Source organism: Cupressus sempervirens, chromosome 5 (assembly GCF_028749045.1).
Source record: "Cupressus sempervirens isolate cs-2001-9-10 chromosome 5, ASM2874904v1, whole genome shotgun sequence".
Lineage (NCBI taxonomy): Eukaryota > Viridiplantae > Streptophyta > Pinopsida > Cupressales > Cupressaceae > Cupressus > Cupressus sempervirens.
In genome coordinates this window covers 578,786,353-578,806,049 of record NC_143122.1, presented here as the reverse complement: position 1 = coordinate 578,806,049, position 19,697 = coordinate 578,786,353, and the positions used below count along the sequence as shown (strand labels likewise).

At 35.5% G+C, this 19,697-nt stretch overlaps 1 pseudogene across 1 annotated transcript in view; it reads right to left on the bottom strand.

The window, feature by feature from the left end:
- The window catches only part of LOC149557255 (uridine/cytidine kinase UKL1, chloroplastic-like), a 200,238-nt pseudogene that overhangs the window by 154,703 nt on the left and 25,838 nt on the right, over positions 1 to 19,697 (bottom strand). The window contains exon 2 of the transcript XR_016364861.1: positions 8,993 to 9,146. The product of XR_016364861.1 is annotated as a uridine/cytidine kinase UKL1, chloroplastic-like (transcript). The remainder of the gene's footprint in view (positions 1 to 8,992; positions 9,147 to 19,697) is intronic.

Sequence of the window (19,697 nt, the reverse complement as noted above, 5' to 3'; positions counted from 1 at the left end):
GATAGCAGCCGGAATATTGGTTACGCCATCTGCATTTTCCCTTACAGAGAGGTCACGAGTTATGGACATTCCGCTAAAGCTGATACCAGTAAATCACGATGAGTGTTGGAACATTTGGGAGTTGACAGTTCCAGAACTGTAGCCATTGGAGGCATGTCATGGACCACAGCACAGACTTCCATCTATCTATGACTAAACAGGTTTCAGTTATCATTCTTTGTGTTAACAAACTTGAGGAGGGGTGTGTACACTACTTCTAGTTTAATAGAAATTAATAGAAATACTTGAGTCCGTACCTGTAGTCTTCTTGCATATCTGAAATAAAGATAATCTGTTATTAGTTAAACTGTGACTGCACATTGAATACAACTTTGTCTTTTCTTTGAGATCACTGCTGTTGTAATTGTTTTAGAAATGATGCATTAATATGTGAGGAATAGTTATTTAACTAAATGTGATGCAATAATCGCAACAGTAGTATCAGCAGGTTCATTATTCAGCTTGCATGCCAACTATTTGATTAAATTCCGAGGGTCAGAACTTGATTTCTTTAGTCAGATTAAGGGCCAGAATAATAAAGTGGTATCAGAACTTAATACCAAGATTACATTCCAACTGTTTGACAAAATATCTCAAGTCAAGATTTAATTCATTTTGATCATATTAAGACCAGATCATTACATCCTGCTAAGCCATGTGTGAAACCCATGAATTATTAAATCAACAAACCCTCCACCATACAATAGCCTACATGTGATCTTGGTCTACTTCCTTAGTAGCTGGCCTTTCTAAATTCTTCATGTGCACAGGTGAATACTTTGCATTTGGAAATAGGGATAATTGTTTCATCATAATGTAGAGTTGTAAATTGTATCCACATAGAATTTCTTGCTCGTCTAGGCCTCACTCTTGCATTCCTAGCCTCCTATGCCCGATCATGCTTGATTTTGCTCATTTTGGTTCAAATTATACCTTCCTCTCTGCATTTTAGACCCTAGCACATGATTTTGGCATGTGTCAAGATGACAATGTCGCCCAGACTAGGCTGCCTAGGGCAACTTAGTCAATAATCGGAGCCCAGTTTCAAACCTTCTAACTCTCGTATCAACTTCCTCTGAAATTCAAAACCCAAAATGCTAGGGAGAGGTATAAAAGCAAGCTTAACCCCCTCATTTTGACATCCAATAGTTCAATCAAAGTTCTCAAGCATTCAAGTCCTCAAGAGCAAGTAAACAAGCATCCAAGGCATTGAAGACATGGAGCAATTTTCAGATCTATAGCATTCATGATGTTATCCATGATCAACTATTCCTAATGTAAACTCTACAAAGTGAACATCAATATCTTCATGATCATTTCAACACAACGAAGGTTTATGAAGATTAAAAACATTCATTTTTCAGATCTAGCTTGCACAACAGCCTGCTTTAATAGTTCTTTCAATTTATTTCAATTTCAAGATTAATTCTTATACTTGGGTTTGACCTAGGCATATCCCCAACAGCCCAACAAATTTGCTTCTTTTTTGGCGCAGGTGTGTAATGTCCCCATTTTTTAGTTGCATTAGAGTCGATGGATTCAGCCTATCATTGCATCCTTGTAGGCTGATACAAGTGTTTAAAGGGCCTTGTTATGGAGTTATTTGGCTCTCCAATGCCCAATTGTGAGTTTAGCTCCATTTTGAGGGATTTACTATTTATAGTAAGTCCTCGAATGGTTCTTATCAGCTCTGATGAGTTAGAGTTGAATGATGCTCTCAATTTTAATCTTTGGCATTTGGTTTGTGCTCCAAGAATCTTGGAGGGAGCGTCTACTTTTAGTAAGCCACCCTTTCAAGTTCATTCATCGTCTTTCTTCATCAAGATCACTCATGTGCTATCAGATTTCACTTTGGATGCTTCTTCAATCATTTTCACAAGACGAGTGAATTATGATTATTATTTAATTAAATATACTAAGGTTACTATTTTTGCCAGTACTGTAAATTGGTCACCTTAGTGTCATAGCTCGTTGAAACCAGGTTGAAAAGTTTTAAATCTTGGGCACAAGAAGCAATGACCTTATATCATTATATTAATTAAAAGATTGTTTTTGGAGGAAAAGGGAGTTATTAAATTTTGTTATTCAAATATGTTTTTAAGTATAATGCAAAAGGCATTTAAGTGAAAAGTGTGCTCATAAAGAAACTTGGTGTTGAGTGTGAAGAAGAAGCATTTGTTTTAAAATAATTATAAATAAAATGTCTTGTAAGGACGAAACCATTCCATTATACTTATATTTTACGCAATTGAAAGTTTGAAGGGTTTTGGTGTTGGAATTTGAGGAGTTGAGAATTTCCTCCTGCTACCATGCACTGAGTTGGCCTTAATTGCCAACAAATTGTGTTTCTGATCGAGTAAATGCCAAGAGGGATTGTGAAAATCAAAAGTGATTCATTGTAACAACCCCTTTTTTCAGGTCTTGGCTAACAACTATCATATCAATGAACACAGTTACTTTTCCATATTCATGAGCATGAGAGGGTAGTTATAAAGCAATTTTACATATTCATATGAAAGAGATTAATGGTTATATCAGATTAACTAAAATATCTTATCTAACAATTGAAGGAGCATTCAACCCACAAATATGATATATACAATTGCCATCGTAACTAAACATTAATGGAAGGAGAGATATTTTTCTACTAAGTTCAACTGATCAATAATTTACTTTCCATAACCATATGACAACAATTATATAACTACTTTACATGTTCAGATGAAAAGGATCAATGGTTATGACAATTTAAGTGAGTACTAATCAAATGAAAAGACAGTAACTAGTTTAACGGCATTAACCATATAAACATATCTTCAACTGAAATTGCAAGTACATAAAAGAAAATTACCCGCTAAAAAGATGACTTGAATGCAAGTAATATCTTTGTCTTGCGTAAGCTTTGGCATCTAGTGAAGAGGAGAAGCATTGTCTAGGGCCTAAACTCCCAACCACGGACCCATAAGTATCCCCACACAATCTCAGCTAACAAAGGCCCTCCCTACGTTGGAAATTTTCCTTGGGAGACCATTGTCCTGCCACTGAGCATTCTAGTGATAGAGTATCAACCCACCGTTCAACTAGTCAACAAGAGCTATACAATGGGCTACAATGAGCTGACTCGGTTTAAAACTTTTTTATTACTTGCTTATTTGTTACAGATTGTTCTTTTCTTTATCATGCAAGAAATAACCCTAGTTCAAAGATTGTCATTTCACACCCTTCATCTCGACCATGCTGGTCTACGTGGATGATACATTGGGTGGATGTATGAACAATTGTAATCACACCCAATGATTCTGCCGAGCTGACCTTGGCATTTATAAAATAAGTTTGAATGTTAAAGCATTTTTATACACAACCAATAGATCTGCCATTTTGGCATTGGCATTATAAAAGACAGTTGAATGCTAAAGCATTTAGTGCACAGCCAATGCATATGCCATTATGGCGCTAGCATTATAAAAAGGTAAATGAATTAATAAAAAAACAATACAATTTTGATTTGCAAGGCACGATTTCTTATCTCAGGAGATATATATTCAAATATCCTTGTATGAATTACGCAATGAGAGAATGCCACAGTTCTAAATCATTCTTACGATGTGTGTATAAAGAGAGAACATTGGTTCATGTCATGATCAATTCTAATCAATATTTCATGAGTTCAAATATGCCTCAATATATCATTTGAAATTATAAGCATAAGCTAGCAATGATAATATCATGACCTAAAATGGTGGTCGATTCTGCCACGGCCTAAACAATTTGATTGATACGCGGTTGTCCAAACACCAAAGGCTATGGAAGCAAGGATACATGATCGGCTCCTGTAATTAAGCTGAATTCAATGTTTATAGAAGGCAAGTATAAGAAGGAATGAATGTGAAACAATGTTGCTAGCGAAGGAAGAAATAACCCTGCACACGGTGGTGTGGTTTCTACCAGAGGCAAGAATGAGCTTTTGTATCATAACTTAGCCTTCTCAACTACATGCTCAGTTACAAGCAAGATTGCAAAGGTGGCAAGGAGTTACAAGGTACACGGTCATCAATTTAATGTAGAAAATAAAATAAATATTAATGTGGCCACCCAAACAAAAAATATAAAGTCAATGGAAAACATTATAGAAATATTCAAGATGAAAGATAAACCATTGCCAAGAAGTAATAATAATAATATTGAAATATTGCCAAAAGCTGAAAATAATACAAAGGATCAATGACATGAAATAATATCAAATCCATTGCCATAAAATGGAAATAATAATAAAACATTGACTTAGGATTGAATAATCTTTTACTCCTTATGTTTTATTATAATGATAGCTTACTTACTAATGTAAATTACAACCGTTCTTAGTTCGCTCATGCTCAAGTGAATAATTTTATTGTTTTATTAAATGTGTTGACCTGGTTAGCTCATGATAGTCCCTTGGTATACGCCTACTTGCCTAGCCATTTTCCCTTAGCCATGGTGGTCAAGACTCATACCTGTTGACTCAATGGTAGGTGGTGCACCCATGCCCAATTCCTTCTTTGGCAATGCTTCCCCCCCTTCACCACGTTAGTGCAAGTGATAAATTTATCATGGAGCAACATATTGGTCATCATTTTACGAAGCCAAAATTATCATAGCATATAATCATATTAGCCATCTATTTCCAATTCATATATCGTCATAAATATTCCAATTGCCCATGAGATCATAACAAATAACCAACACTTCATTTTCACTTGAAACCATCATGAATAACTAATGTAACCAACCACTCAACTTCGCATGAAGCCTCAACAACTATAAAGGAACATTTGAAATTGAGCCATAAATTGGGATGTAACATACCCTCCTCCTTGTGTTTCATTGTCCTCAATGAACTTTGCAATTTTAAATACTAAAAGAATATTTCAAATACAAGATATATATATATATATAGCATCATGAATTCATCTCATTTCAAATTTGAATCAGAATCTAAGCCATGATCAAAATCAAGGTGTATCATTCCCTTATCTCAATGTTTTCAAAAAAATGCTTATACGATACCATAAGATCAAAGAAAAACACACACATACCTGTATTTACTTTACCCTACTTGTGCTTGCTTTAGCATCACTTTGAATTGATCATGTCTTGGATATTCTATTTCATATTCCTATGACACCCATTTAGACACTTATAATATTTTTAGTTTAATTCTCATATCAGTAGTTTGTGTAAGAGAACTTTGTTTTTCAATGTTCAATATTCAAGAGCAAAGATAATCATTCAAAAGCTTGCAATTCCTTAACTAGCATGCTCTAGATCATAACATGATCATAAGTAAATAAATCACTCGTGCATACCATCTAACATATGGTACTCATTAAATGAGTGAAGTCATCCTTGTAGGCTCACAAATCACCTGGACCGGTTAGTGGATCCACATTTCTATTTATGTAACTTGGGCCTTCATGCCCATCTTATCACAACAATCTTCCAATAGAAATTTTTAAATCATTACATGATAGAAATGTATTTCATCTCTGAAAAACATAAGTTCTACAAGTTCTTCATCTTAATATGGTTAAGCATCCACATTTCTTCAAGGTGATACAAGTGTGCTCAATGTAAACATAAGCATCCCAATGCATCATGATAATGGAATCAATACAGCATGTGAATTACGCAATCTATAACAATACATACAAACAAGCAACCATCTTATATTATGAAAAAATCATAATACACCCAATAAAGACCATCGAAGTGGTACCACACTATCTGTATCCCAGTCTCCTAAGCCATTGGACTACACGTCCACATGCAAATCTTGAGATGGGAGTGTAGTCCAGACGCTTGTATGATCTATCCACAAACCGTTCAAACTGTGGCTTAGACCTTGGGTCCAATCTATCCACAAAACTTACATTTCCTTGGGATTTTACCTGTAGAGATCCCAACCATAGGGTGGCTCCACAATCAAGTTCATAATAATATACTTTGGTAAAACAAGTTTCAAGAAATGTCTCATATCATAAAAAGGTTCATAGAGATGTGTTTTCACAAATTCCATCTTCCCATGAGGGTCCATAAAATGCTTCATAGCATTAACTTATATCATATATCTTGTTTGTTTCAAACATTGCATTTCCAATCTATGCACCTATGTGCATACTAAAAATTGGGACAAAATTTAAGTATTTAAATGCAAGTAAAATATTGTAAGTTATTAACATTTAGTCAAGTTTCATATGGAAAAGCATTACCTTTTTAAGCTGAAATTTCTTAACTCAACTCATCTCTAGATCATAAATTAATCATAAGTATCTGAAATAAGTTAGTCATATGTGCCATTTAACACAGGGCTCTCGGGTAGGTAGATCATCTAGGCATGCTCACCAATCACCTATAAAGATTAGGGAATGTTTTCCCATTCATGTGACCTAGGTTGTTATGCCCATCTCGTCACCACATTGTTTTCAAAGAAAAATTTAGGTCAAACAAAAGTTGCATCTTATCATAAATAAGCATTGATGGTTTCGATTATGCAAGTGGGCTTACTCCATGCAGGAGCACAAAATGTGATGTTATGGCCTTCTCACCATTTTGTTCATTATAGAACTAGCAACATATAAACACATCCTAGCTACTTCAAGATCAAAAGTCTCAAAATCATGGCTCACAATTTATTTTTTAAGTCCAAAAATGGTTAACAAAATCTTAACTACCATTTCATATGAGCAGGAATGCAATTGCATAAAGTATACTGCAGAATTGAGATAATCATGCAACTGAAAGAAATAACTAGTTACTAATAAGGTTTACATCACACTGCATGAAGAGAAGTAGAAACTAGTTTGTACTGTGCAAGTCTAGGCATCTAGACCTAGTGTAATCCCTACCTGGGATAAAGCATGTGTACACCATCTAGTCTTGCCACCTGAGCATCCTGGTGTTAGAATGTCGGCTAAACAGCCAGCTAGGCTGTGGATGCCTTCCATCAACCCATCTGTCGTTCGCTAGCAACTCTAACCTCTAGTGATCACAGCAGCAAGCATGCCACTAATCTACCATGGCCAAGGATCTGTCTAGGCACTATGTACCTGATCACCAATGGCTCAACTTGAGAGAAAAACTATATTCTAATTATGTTATTTTCCATAGTTTTTTATTCATCTTTCTGATTTTTGCAGGTTTATCCATATGTCCAATTCATGTGGACTACACCACTCATCTCAACCCTTCTTGGTTATCTTGGATGATCTATGGTGATTTTTCATCTAACATTATAAAATATTCAGTAATGCAAAGTAAACATTCCTCGTCTCATTCAATACTTCATTTTCAGCTCCCCTAAAACAATACCATGCCCAACTTTTAGTGTTGAACCCGGAGCTTTGATACCATATGTAACAACCCTTTTTTCCAGGTCTTAGCTAACAACTATGATATCAATGAACACAGTTACTTTTCTATATTCATGAGCATGAAAAGGCAGTTATAACAGCTATTTTACATGTTCATATGAAAGAGATTAATGGTTATATCAGATTAACAGAAAAATTGAAGGAGCATTCAACCCACAAATATTATATGTACAATTGCCATCGTAACTAACCGTTACTTAATGGAAGGAGAGATATTTTTCTACTAAGTTCAACTGATCAATACTTTACTTTCCATAACCATATGACAACAGTTATATGACTACTTTACATGTTCAAATGAAAGGGATCAACAATTATGACAATTTTAATGAGTACTAATCAAATGAAAAGAGAGTAATTGCTTTAACGGTATTAACCATATAAACATATCTTCAACAGAAATTGTAAGTACATAAAAGAAAATTAGTCGTTAAAAAGAAGATGACTTGAATGCAGGTCATATCTATGTCTTGTGCAAGCTTTGGCATCTACTAAAGAGAAGAAGCATTGTCAAGGGCTTAAACTCCCGACTGCGGACCCTTAAGTATCTCCACACAATCTCAACTGAGAAGGGCCCTCCCTACCCTTGTAATTTGGCTTGGGACACCATTGCCCTGCCACTGAGCATTCTAGTGAGTATCAACCCACCACTCGACTAGACAACAAGACCTATACAATGGGCTACCATGAGCTGACTCAATTCAAAACTCTTTAATTACTTGCTTATTTGTTACAAATTGTTCTTCTTTATCATGCAGGAAATTAAAATAGTTCAAAGATTGTCATTTCACATCCTTCATCTCGACCATGCTGGTCTACCTAGATGATTCACTGGGTGGATGTATGAACAATTGTTATCACAACCAATGATTCTGCGGAACTGGCCTTGACATTTATAAAATAAGTTTGAATGTTAAAGCATTTATGTACACAACCAGTACATCTGCCATTTTGGCGTTGGCATTATAAAAGATAGCTGAATGCTAAAGCATTTATTGCACAACCAATGAATCTACCACTCTAGCACTGGCATTATAAAAAGGTAATTGAGTTTAAAAAACAATACTATTTTGATTCGCAAGGTGCTATTTCTTATCTCAGGAGATATATATTTGAATAACCCTGTATAAAACTGGATATTGATTCTAACTGAAATAAGTTGGAATGGGTGCTTAGAAGCCTTGAACGTCAGTGAGTAGGTTGGGAACAAGTAAATGTCATTTTGAACCATACAGGTGCCTTAAGAACATTGAAGAGAAGCAACTACATTGTAGCATTTTGTGAATTAGCTGGCATAAGAGCCTAAAACCCTGAACCCTGTGCATCATTTTCTAGGCAAAACTAAATAAAGCATCTTAAATGTCCAACAGTGGCTAAGTATATTCAAAACTAAACATCTTGCCCGTTCTACAGCCACTAAAAGATGCTGCTTTTTATTTTCTTGTCCACAATTATAGGTGAATCGTCTCATGAAACAAAAGTGGAACAACCCAATTAATCCAGACTGCTTTTGGGGCCAAACAAAAAATTAAAAACCTACTAACCAATGACGAATGGTTGTCTATGTAAACCATTCCCATTTGATACTGGCAATGAAATCTCATCCAAGCGTAACCCAGAAAAATGTGCACTCGAAGCAGCCTCCATTGCATTATCGACATTGTCTCTCAACATTTTGAAGCCTTATTGATGACCTGCCTGCATCAACAAATCATTTGAAATTATTTTCAAGAAAATTTAGAACAAGCAAGACATAATAAAATGTTCAAGAATTAAAGATGCAACAAAAGATGACTCCATCAATAACCTGATAGTAAAATCAGGTTAAATTTTCATGATCTTATAGGGAAAAATGTTTAAAGGATTGTATAGGTATCCAGTTTTAAAAAAACTCTCAATTAGATTCTATTATTCCAGTATTTCTTGTACTCATGTAGATTGATATGACTGCAAATGTCCTCAATATCAGTTAAGAAGCAATGCTTTTCCAATTTTTTCCCATATAGTTACAACACAAACTCCTTTTGAACAGAGTGTGTTAGTATGTTCCCACTCTCTCTAGCTTTAATTGAGTATAAATCAAGATTTTTTTGAGTTGCACATGCTTTAAAAGGATTGATTAAAAATTATTGTAGATAATAGAAACAGAAATCGCAAAAAAGACAATTATTAATCATAGAAATTTTGAATTACCAAGTTTTGCAATGTTTTCATAAAATAAGTAAGGCCATGTTGTCAATAAATTGCAGCCAGCATTCTTTTACCAAATTTTTCCTGCATAATCATTAAAAACTGACAAAAATGGTAAAATCTCATGCATTAGCAGTATCTAACAATTTTTTACTTGACTCTCAATTTTTCATCAAACTACGGTTTTACACACATTTCATTGAGTCCATCAAGGCATTCTCTGTGGATTTCATTTGTTTTGTATTTGTGCTATTTGATTTTCTGTCATGCTTTTATATCACATTTTTTTGTCATTTTTGTAACCTAATTTGTGTTAAGTGAAAGGATCTCTGCAAATGTACTAAGCACTACTATTTATTTCTGTGTTCCAAATGCAGATTTGAAGCATATATAAATATTCATAGAAGAGACATGTCTCTTTGGTAATAAACTAATCAATTGTTAATTAGATAATATTTATATTAATATATTATATATAATATATATATGTCATATATAATAAATATATAAGTAGACATAAGAGGGTTTGTCTAATTGATGATTGACCAATAACCATAAAAGAATTGTCTCTACATTAATTCAATCCGACTGAAGCTACAACATTAACACTCCCTCTTAGCTAGCGAGGATTGTTATAGAACACATCATGCTCTCAAGTATATGAACAGATATCATCTCAACACCCATGCAGCTTCCTAATGCATCCGTGCATCAGCAAGCATCTGCACCAACCTTCGGCCTTTTTCTAGGCGCATTGGTATCTTAGTATTCTTGGAATGGCATATTTAAGGATATCAACATATCTCCATTATCTTTCAATATAGTCTGGAGTATGATTCAACAAGAAATATCAATCATATGATATTCATCATACTTATATTATTTTGGTATGTGCACTGGCATCAAATCCTTGATGCCTACTAAAAGAATATGTTATATCCTAGAAGGATTTGAGTTAGAACTTCTCCCTCATAGAGAAGATATCAATCATAAGGGATTGCACCTTAAAATTCTCCCTCTGAACAATGATCCTGGGAAGTCAGGTCCTATAGTTGCTCCCTTAGAGCCTCTCTTCGCCCGAGGATGTCTATCAGACTCCCTTTGAATCTAATATCAATCTTCCGACTTTCTAGTGATAAGTCATTACTTCCTCATTATGTACACAGGAGTGGGTCCATCAAAATCATGCAATCACACACATGTATTTCTGGACTCCTCCTGAGTATCAATCTTCTAAGCTCCTGCATTGCCTTGAAGAAGTGTCAAACTCCCTCTTAATGGAAGAATACTCATAATCTCAATCATCAAGGATATTTGCTTCAAGAGCCTCACTTTATCTAGCTTGATCATCAAATGACTAATGAATTCTAATCACAACTTCTTTATCATAAGATTGAGTTCTACACAATATTTAGTAGCATGTATAAGGTGCCAACCTTCTTTTCCTATAAGAACATCTCCAGACACAAAGGAAAAGATCAAGTCATATAACTCTTTTGTCATATGTATAGAATTTCAAATACGAGAGAAACTACAATAAGTGGATAAATGTAATAATCAAGGATAAGAATGCTTATCTGCACAAGTTACTCAAATGTAGGCCCATATGCATCAGATAAAGGATGATTCGAACTTGAAACTCTGATGATGTCCCCTCCTTGACATCTCGCCTCACAAGATGGTTCAAATGGGAATGGAACATTGGTTATTATACCCCCCCCCCCCCCCCCCCCACAATGTATAATTCCCATTGTTTTAACTGCTCAACTTTACGCATATATTGCTCACATGATCCCAAACATGTAAGATATTTTGCTTCACAAGGTATAATTTCACATATGATTAAAATGATAGGTTTGATTTTTTACTCCCAATGTTACATAGAGCAGCGCCTTGACTGATACATTCCTAGTCACACAACAATACCTATGCACCGTAGCGTGAATCTATTGTTCTTGTACTTCTGTATAAAAATAAGATTTGGTGATTCTCTTTTCATCTGATTAAAAAAAATCGAAAAAAATTCCTAGTCAAATGGAGGATTTTCTTTAGATTGAAGAATGTAATAATGTATTGCTTTGCCATCATTGCATGTAAAGTATTGCTTAGTGAGTAGGATGAAGGAAACCCTGAAGTGAATGGGATTGTTTAATCCACCATTGCTTTCTTATCAATATCTCTCTATACAAAAGTTATCCAATTAGAAGTGCAGACGTTGAATTTGACAAATGACATCATTTATGAGTTAGGTCCTGGTTAAGTACACTAAATATGCTATGAATATTATTGTATCGCTTGTAGTGATAAGAAGATGTTTCTATATCTGATATAGTTGATAAGTTCGTTCAACTAATTATTTTGCTTTCACCAATTGTTTTGCAATATCTGATATGACAAATTGATTTTGCAAACATATGTATATGGCTTGAAGCGATATGTTGATGTTTCAGATTATTACTAAAATGCTGATAATGCCAATGACACTTTCTCCTAACAGAGCAGATTCAATATGGATTAATGTATAAAAGAGAAATGGCTGATGGTATCGGTTGAAGTGATATAAAATGCCTCGATATTTCTTGCCAAAAGAATGAGGAGTTGTGTTCCAAGAGTCATGTTTCACGTTTCTTCCTTTACAAATCACATTTTTACCAATCAGTGTTTTGCTAATAACTGGTTGATCATAACGTTATATATTATTTGTCCCTCAAAACTCTGATGCTTAGTGATTAATAGTGTGAATGACAAATCCTTGGGTTGGTGACAGGTCAATTCCTTCTTAAAATCAATAGTCATTATAACTTAAACAGCCGATGCCTTTGTTTTACACATTTTAGCATTACCCACCTGTCAATATCATAGTTGCTACCATAATAGCAATACTCTTTTAACCATTAGTTTTGATAATAATATTGACATTTATTATGTCAAGACAAATTATCTTAAGGTTTGTCATTAATGCTTTTGTAATATGTAATTGATATTGATTACTATATAATCCCTGTCAATTTTTCTGGCGTGATGATGCACGATACTCAGATTGCATTATATGACCTTTATCCAATGGATATAATTTCTCAATGTTTGGTTTGAACAACATATTTAATCTCCCTGAAATATAAGGGTTTGTATCTGAGAGATGTATTTCAATCTACAACTGTGGTAGTTGTGGATTGCATATCTGAGAACTATTGCACGTCTTTCCTATTTGTCTTTACTGTTTCTAGGGAGACATTGTTTGTGCCTTAAGTTGGTATTTGGTGTTTGTGCTAGTGATTACATTTTGCATCTGTGATAGTGGAGAGTGTTATTTCAATAATCCAGCACCAAAACTTTTGTTTCTGGGCGTTGATATATACTGCTGCACATTTTGCTATTGGAAATTCCCAATGCCACAAATTGGTTTGATGTGGCTTTTCTGAGGTTAGTAGAACCTGTCGTTACCTTGTAAGGCAACCATTAGCAATTAAAGAGGATGGTGTTTTGATTTGGTACACTTGTGAATGTTTTGGAAGCCTGCATTCATCAATCATAATCTGCAATTCATCCCCAAGACCTGCGATCATTGTCTGGTGACTTGTGGACACAAATCTGAGGTTTGCATTTTCACCTTGGAGGCCTGCACATCATTTCTAGCAACCTGCGATCTCAAATATTATGATTCATATAAACCTACGGCCTGTATTTTTGTTCTGCTGCCATCAATAAGGGTCAGCTTCGTGAATTTGGGGACTTGCAATTACAATCAGGTGCCTGCAATCAATAACTGAAGACTTGTGTGTGGAATAGGAGCCCTGCAATTTCAATTCTGAAGGTAGTGATTAAGTTTGGAACCCCTGCATCAAGAGTAGCGCAATAAACAGGTTCTTTGCATTCAATTTGATATTGAATTATTTCCCTTCGTTCATTCAAATGCTGAATGAGATTCCCTTTCATGTCTACCCTGCTTACAGTTTTCCTACATTCTTATCATTTCATGCATTTACAGTATGGCTCCAATACCATGTTAAGTGAAAGGATCTTTGCAAATGTACTAAGCACTACCGTTTATTTCTGTGTGTTCCAAATGCAGATTTGAAGGATATATAAATATCCATAGAAGAAACATGTCTCATGAAGAGAGACATGTCTCTTTGGTAATAAACTAATCAATCATCAATTAGACAATATTAATATTAATATATTATATATAATAATATATAACATATGTAATAAATATATAAGTAGACAAACCCTCCCCACTACTATCTATAGGGCATTGCAGTGGAATGGGATCTGTGAATGGGAGGCCCCCAACCTCTATATATTTGGAATTAGTTGAAGCGTCACTTGGTTGTGCCCTATCCTTTGCACGGAGATAAGCACTTTGTCGGTTCACAACTATTCCCTATGAATGCACACCCGGATAGCCTAGTGCAGGAACAACTAATAGTTATAGTTGTTGCCACTTGATCCACTCTGGACTCAGCAAATGGATGGATAGGGACCTTACCGCTGCAAATGGATGGATAGAGCAGCTCCAGTCTGAGCGATAGGGACCAGTCTTACCTCCTTAATGGTAGGTCTGAGCGATAGGGCAAACAAAGGAATTGAGAGATAGATGTGACTAATCAATCATCAATTACACAATATTAATATTAATATATTATATATAATAATATATTATTAGAATAATCTTTATGTTTCTTTTTAATGCTCACTATTGTATCTTATTGTATCTCTGTAAATATTAGAATTTTTCTAATATTTAGTAGTCTAGAATAGAATGTTTCTATTCTATTCGACTCTCCTTTTTGTATATATAGATCATTTGATCTCTGATTAATCAGTCAAGTATTCTGCCATTTAAGTTTGTAACATGGTATCAGAGCCAATACTTAACTTTTTTTTTTTAATTTATAATTTCTTTAGAAATTATCTGCTACAAAAATTTTGAAGTTATTTCAGAGGCTTTTCTCAACAACCCATCTAGGGTTTCCGTTTTTGGGTAATTTTTCAGCAAGCTGAAAATCGCGGCATCACACTGCACTGCAAATTGCGACTTCTAAAATCGCACCTGGAATAGATTCGGCTAGGGTTTTTAGAGAAACATTGTAATATCCTTTTTTTTTGGAACATTATAATTCTGTGTGTCAGCTCTCTTCGCCTAGATTTCGGGGGTGAAAAGGTTCTCTACGGGGTTCATATCAAGATTTGGCCTAGACATTTCCAGTTTTAGACCCACCAAAGCAATTTTGGCAGGTTGTCCAAATGCTTACTATTTTTAGTAAGTAATCAAAGCTCAGTATTTTCGGTACCTCAATGTTGGGTTGGAAGCGTCTCACCGAGAACTTTCCAACGAGCTATTGCACATGATTATCTGAGTTCATTTGGTTAGTTATTTTAATGCCCGATGGCTATATGGTTTACTGGTTTACTAAGTGACTATTAAAGTTCATTTAACTTGTCACTTTATTTAAAAAGGTACTATGTTCACTTAAGTGACTAAACGACAAAAAGGTGTTTTATCCCACATTGCTTAAAAGAGCGTGCATCACATTGGGAAAAGTGATAAAAATACAACAAACTCCACATGAGAAGATATATGAAGATATAATATTTAGAATAAATATTAATCTAGGAGCTAGAAACAGTTGCTGGTTATTTCTTCGAAGACACAAACCCTTGAAGAAGCTTTGGAGGTTGGACACAAACCTAGCCTTCTTACAGGTTTTACCTACATTTGCCAATCTGACTATTTTTACTGTTTGTAAGATTGGGTCATTTGGATATTTGCTTGTTATTGTATTGCTGTTGTAAAATACAGTAACATGTTTGATGATTATCTGAGTTAACTCCTAGTTTATATATGCACTTTCTGAACATTGGAGGAATAAACTAGTTTTTTTGAGTTCTATTGTATGTAAATCTTCTAATTAGAAATCGATTTAAATTCTAGAATTTATATTGGCTATTGGTTTACTGTTCGGATTTAAATCTGCAAGTATATATCTCAGGTTTTTGGAAAAATATCTGGAAAGGGCTATTACAATGGTATCAGAGCCAAGAATCCTACCATCCTATGGAATCACGCAATATAGAAGAATTTATGAAATCTACACACATTTTGATTCTGGATGCTTGAATGTGACTAGTCTAAAACTTTGAGGATGAAAACTCTCAAGTTTCGGGAGTAATAAGGAAGATTGGATGTCACCCCAACCTTCCTCCATTTAGTGGTAAATATCAATGGGCAGAAAATCGACAAAGAAAGAAGTTCAGAGAAGACGAATATGGTGAAGGTATGAGCAAATGAATTTAACTTGCTGATTTCAGTATTTTGATCTCTTGTAAGTACATTTCTAGTGAAAGTCAGCGGTTTCAAATTTAGCTCCAATAAAAGGTGTACAAGGGTACCTAATAGTGGGCACTGCCCAGTTTGAGTGTACCCATTCAAAATTTATTGTACATTGCGATACATTGAGGACACACCACGGATCAATTTATGGCAGAATACTCTCGTGCGAAGGCAATATACCCGCGCGGATATAGGGCGTAGACGTGTCATAACATTGAAGAATCTACCCACATTAGTGAACAGACTTCAACTGGGTTGCTCCAGTTTATGTGACACCGAGCAAGGTGCAAGCCCACGTCCTAGACTCCACACGATAGTCTCTTGAACGTGGGACATGTTTGGATAACGTGAGGAGAGGGTAATATTCTACAGGAGGATTATTGTTACAGCGAAAGTCAGTTGGAGTTATAGCTAGCATGAGCGGATTAGGGCTGTGGAGTTGGGTTTCTGAATAAACGGCAGGACAGTTGTTTGGTTTGGCATTGTTTGGAGTGTGATCAACTGAGTGGAGTCGGGACCAACTGGTGACCATATCCGGAGGTGTTCTATCACGCGATTGGACATATTTGCACAGCATTTACCAGCACGTAGAAACTCCTGTGAATCCATTGCTAGGCGTCGGGTTCCTCCTATCGACCAGTATTTGATATTCATGAAATCAAGTTTCCTTAACTGACTGAACCTGTGAGTCAACATGGGCATTCAATAACTTTTTCTACAACTTCACGGGTCGAAAAACAATGCGCATTGCATACAGTCAGGATTGGTGGAGATTCAGTGAGCATTCACGCCCAGTTTAACAGCCGGTTTGAAAAATGCATTTACAGTCTTTGGAAGCCGCGGTTGGTATCTATCTATAAGTGGCAAGGTCTCCATGGTAGGCAAAGTGGTTAAGGGTGCCAATTATCTCAGTGTGTGGTTACCTACAGTCATTATTGACAGCAGAGACCATCTTTGATGAAGATCGCACATCCGGCCAAGCTTGTTCAAGACGGCATTAAAACTCGAGTCTGACATTCTATAACTTATTTGCATAATCTTGAACGTCTTCGCTATTGTTATATTCCATTATTTTTAAAGGTCAACTGTCACTTTACATTGTGAGGTAATGAATATGATAATGCCAAGACTCAGTTTGGATATGGGTGTTAAAATTCTTTGAGTTATTAATATGGTTACAGTCACCGGGTTGGAGTTAGTAAAATTTCTGAGCAGTGGTGTTTGAAACCTGAACCTATATTTATTGTTGAAATACATGATATTCGTGGACCCTTGATAAAATACTCAGTCACAAATTTTGGACTTGTGATTAGAGCTGGTGAAGTTTTCTTAAACTGGAACAGAAGTATATTCAGATTGTATAAGAATTGTTTGACAAAATTCCTCACAACAATAAAGGCATACACATCTTCAGCATTTCGATTATTAAACTCACGCTCAGAATATTACAGTGGTATCACTTTCTTGTAACCGGATGGGACTGTTGCATGGGAAAGGCAATGACGTAAATAGTTTGGTCACAATGGGAAGAACCTTTAAACTTCATCAACAATCAACTCGGTGTTGTTGCATACCAGTTTAATTAACATTTGATCTGCGTTTCGAAATTTGTGAGAGAAGGGTTTGTAGAGGAATTGCATTTGCTAATGCTGAAATTGGAGAAGGATCTGTTTGTCTTGGCATTGAATCTGTGCATTTTCCTTGCAATCAACATCATTTCCTTGGGGATTATTTTTGGGCTACAATTCACTTGGTCTTAGCAGTATTCAATTATATACAGCTATGTGAGTTTCCCTAGGGTCTGTGTTCTCAATAAAGGAGCGACGTTTTTGCAGCAGCCATTTTTTTAGTGCTTTGCGACAACATTTTTTAGCAGAGTTTGAATTATATAGTCTGCAATTCTGATCTTGAAGTTGTGTTTGGGAATGAGAAGCATCTACAAATGGTTCAGCAACATTTCTACTCAATCTAGGTTCCTTAGTAAATTGGCAAAGACTTGAAAAGGTGTTAATTGGAAATAGTAACATACATTATCGCTGCACAAACTGAAGCATCATATCAGCAAGCTTGCAAACTGCTTAACAGGATTAAAATGGGGAAAATACCTGGCTATAAGTTGCAACAGTTGTTAGCCCAAAATTTCCAATCTGATAGGAGGGCTAAAATAATGAGCATTTATGATGAGTACAACAAATTTCCTCCACAGATTCAAAAAAAATTACCCTTCATTAATTATGTGGACTTTCAACTAGAACTACAAAACAAGACGGATATGATGAAAAACAAATATTATGAATTGGCTCGAGATCTCCTTGCAGAGGATAGTTACAGAGATTTGCATAGGGAAGATATCAATCAACCTAATAGTAGCACTAATAATGACACAAGTATACTAACAAGTAATTGGGAGACAGAAGTATCTTATGGAGTTGTTTACACTAGTCCTTCTAATGAGTAGGTTAATGGCCCATGCAATAGAGTTGACCAAACCGCCAACGTTGGCAACTCCAACATCTTATTTGGTGACACTGAAATTAACTTGGATGAATTTTATGGTGACACCAGGCTGGAAATTATTTCAAATTTTGAGAAGCAAATGGATAGCAATGTTGGCAGGACAAATGATCTAGCACACGTTGAGTTAGAGGATATATCTGAAAATGTTGTTTCCCAAGGTGCTGAAAAATCAGAAGATTCTATGAAGAGCAGCCCACTTGTGTTTGAAGGAGATGGTCAAAAATCATTTTCACTCCTTGACTTATTGGATATGCTTTTGGTCAAAGAGGACAAGATTGTCCAAGTGTCGACAAGAATGGATGATTCTTCCAAATTGGTTGAGGATCTCATGCGGAAGGTTGTGATAGAAGAGAGACATGGGAATGTATGTGGCGTCACAAGTCCTCTTTTACCTACTATCTTTGAAACATTGAAAACGATAAAATATGAGTACTTGCAACTATTAATGGATAGAGATCTAGCAATAAAATTTGGAAGGGACAAGGAGAGTGAGGTAGATGAGCTATGTCTTCAATTGAGCTTAACACATTATTCCATCCACAAAGCTTAAAATCAAACAAGTGGGGCAGCCACTTATGAAGAAGATGACAGTGGTTCAAGGACACAAGAAATCACGCGAATCGTTGAAGGAATTTATAAAGTGAGTAGATGTGAAGGCAAGCAATGTGATTCAATCACGTATTTTCCGTTAGAGACTTTCTATAGTGAGAAAAATTCGATGGATCAGCAAGTTGATAAGTCTGAAAATTCTGATTTTTATGACAGCAACTGTACATTTTCACAGGAGTACATGGTTAGTGATACAAGTGAGAATAATTCAGAGATTTCAGCTAATGGTGAACCATTCTTTTATGAAGACTTCGACATACGCGAGAGTACTTATGGTGGAGTAAGAAGTTCAGATTTATCCTTAGCATGCTCTAAGGGAATCTTCTGCTTGCCCAGAGTTTTATCACCTAGCTCTTATGAGATGGCCACAGCCTACTTGTTGATCGGTGAATTTTCTTGGTGGTATATTCATGCTATCAGTGATTTACCTGTGTATGTTGGTAATATATTCGCTGATTCTATTTGGCCTTTCAGGATCAACGAGTTATTTGCAGGTGAGTGGGGAGATCACACATTACCCTACGTTCCACATGAGGTGTCTACATTTTTTGTTCAGCAGGGTATTGAAGACAATGTTAGCACTGATGATGTTTTTT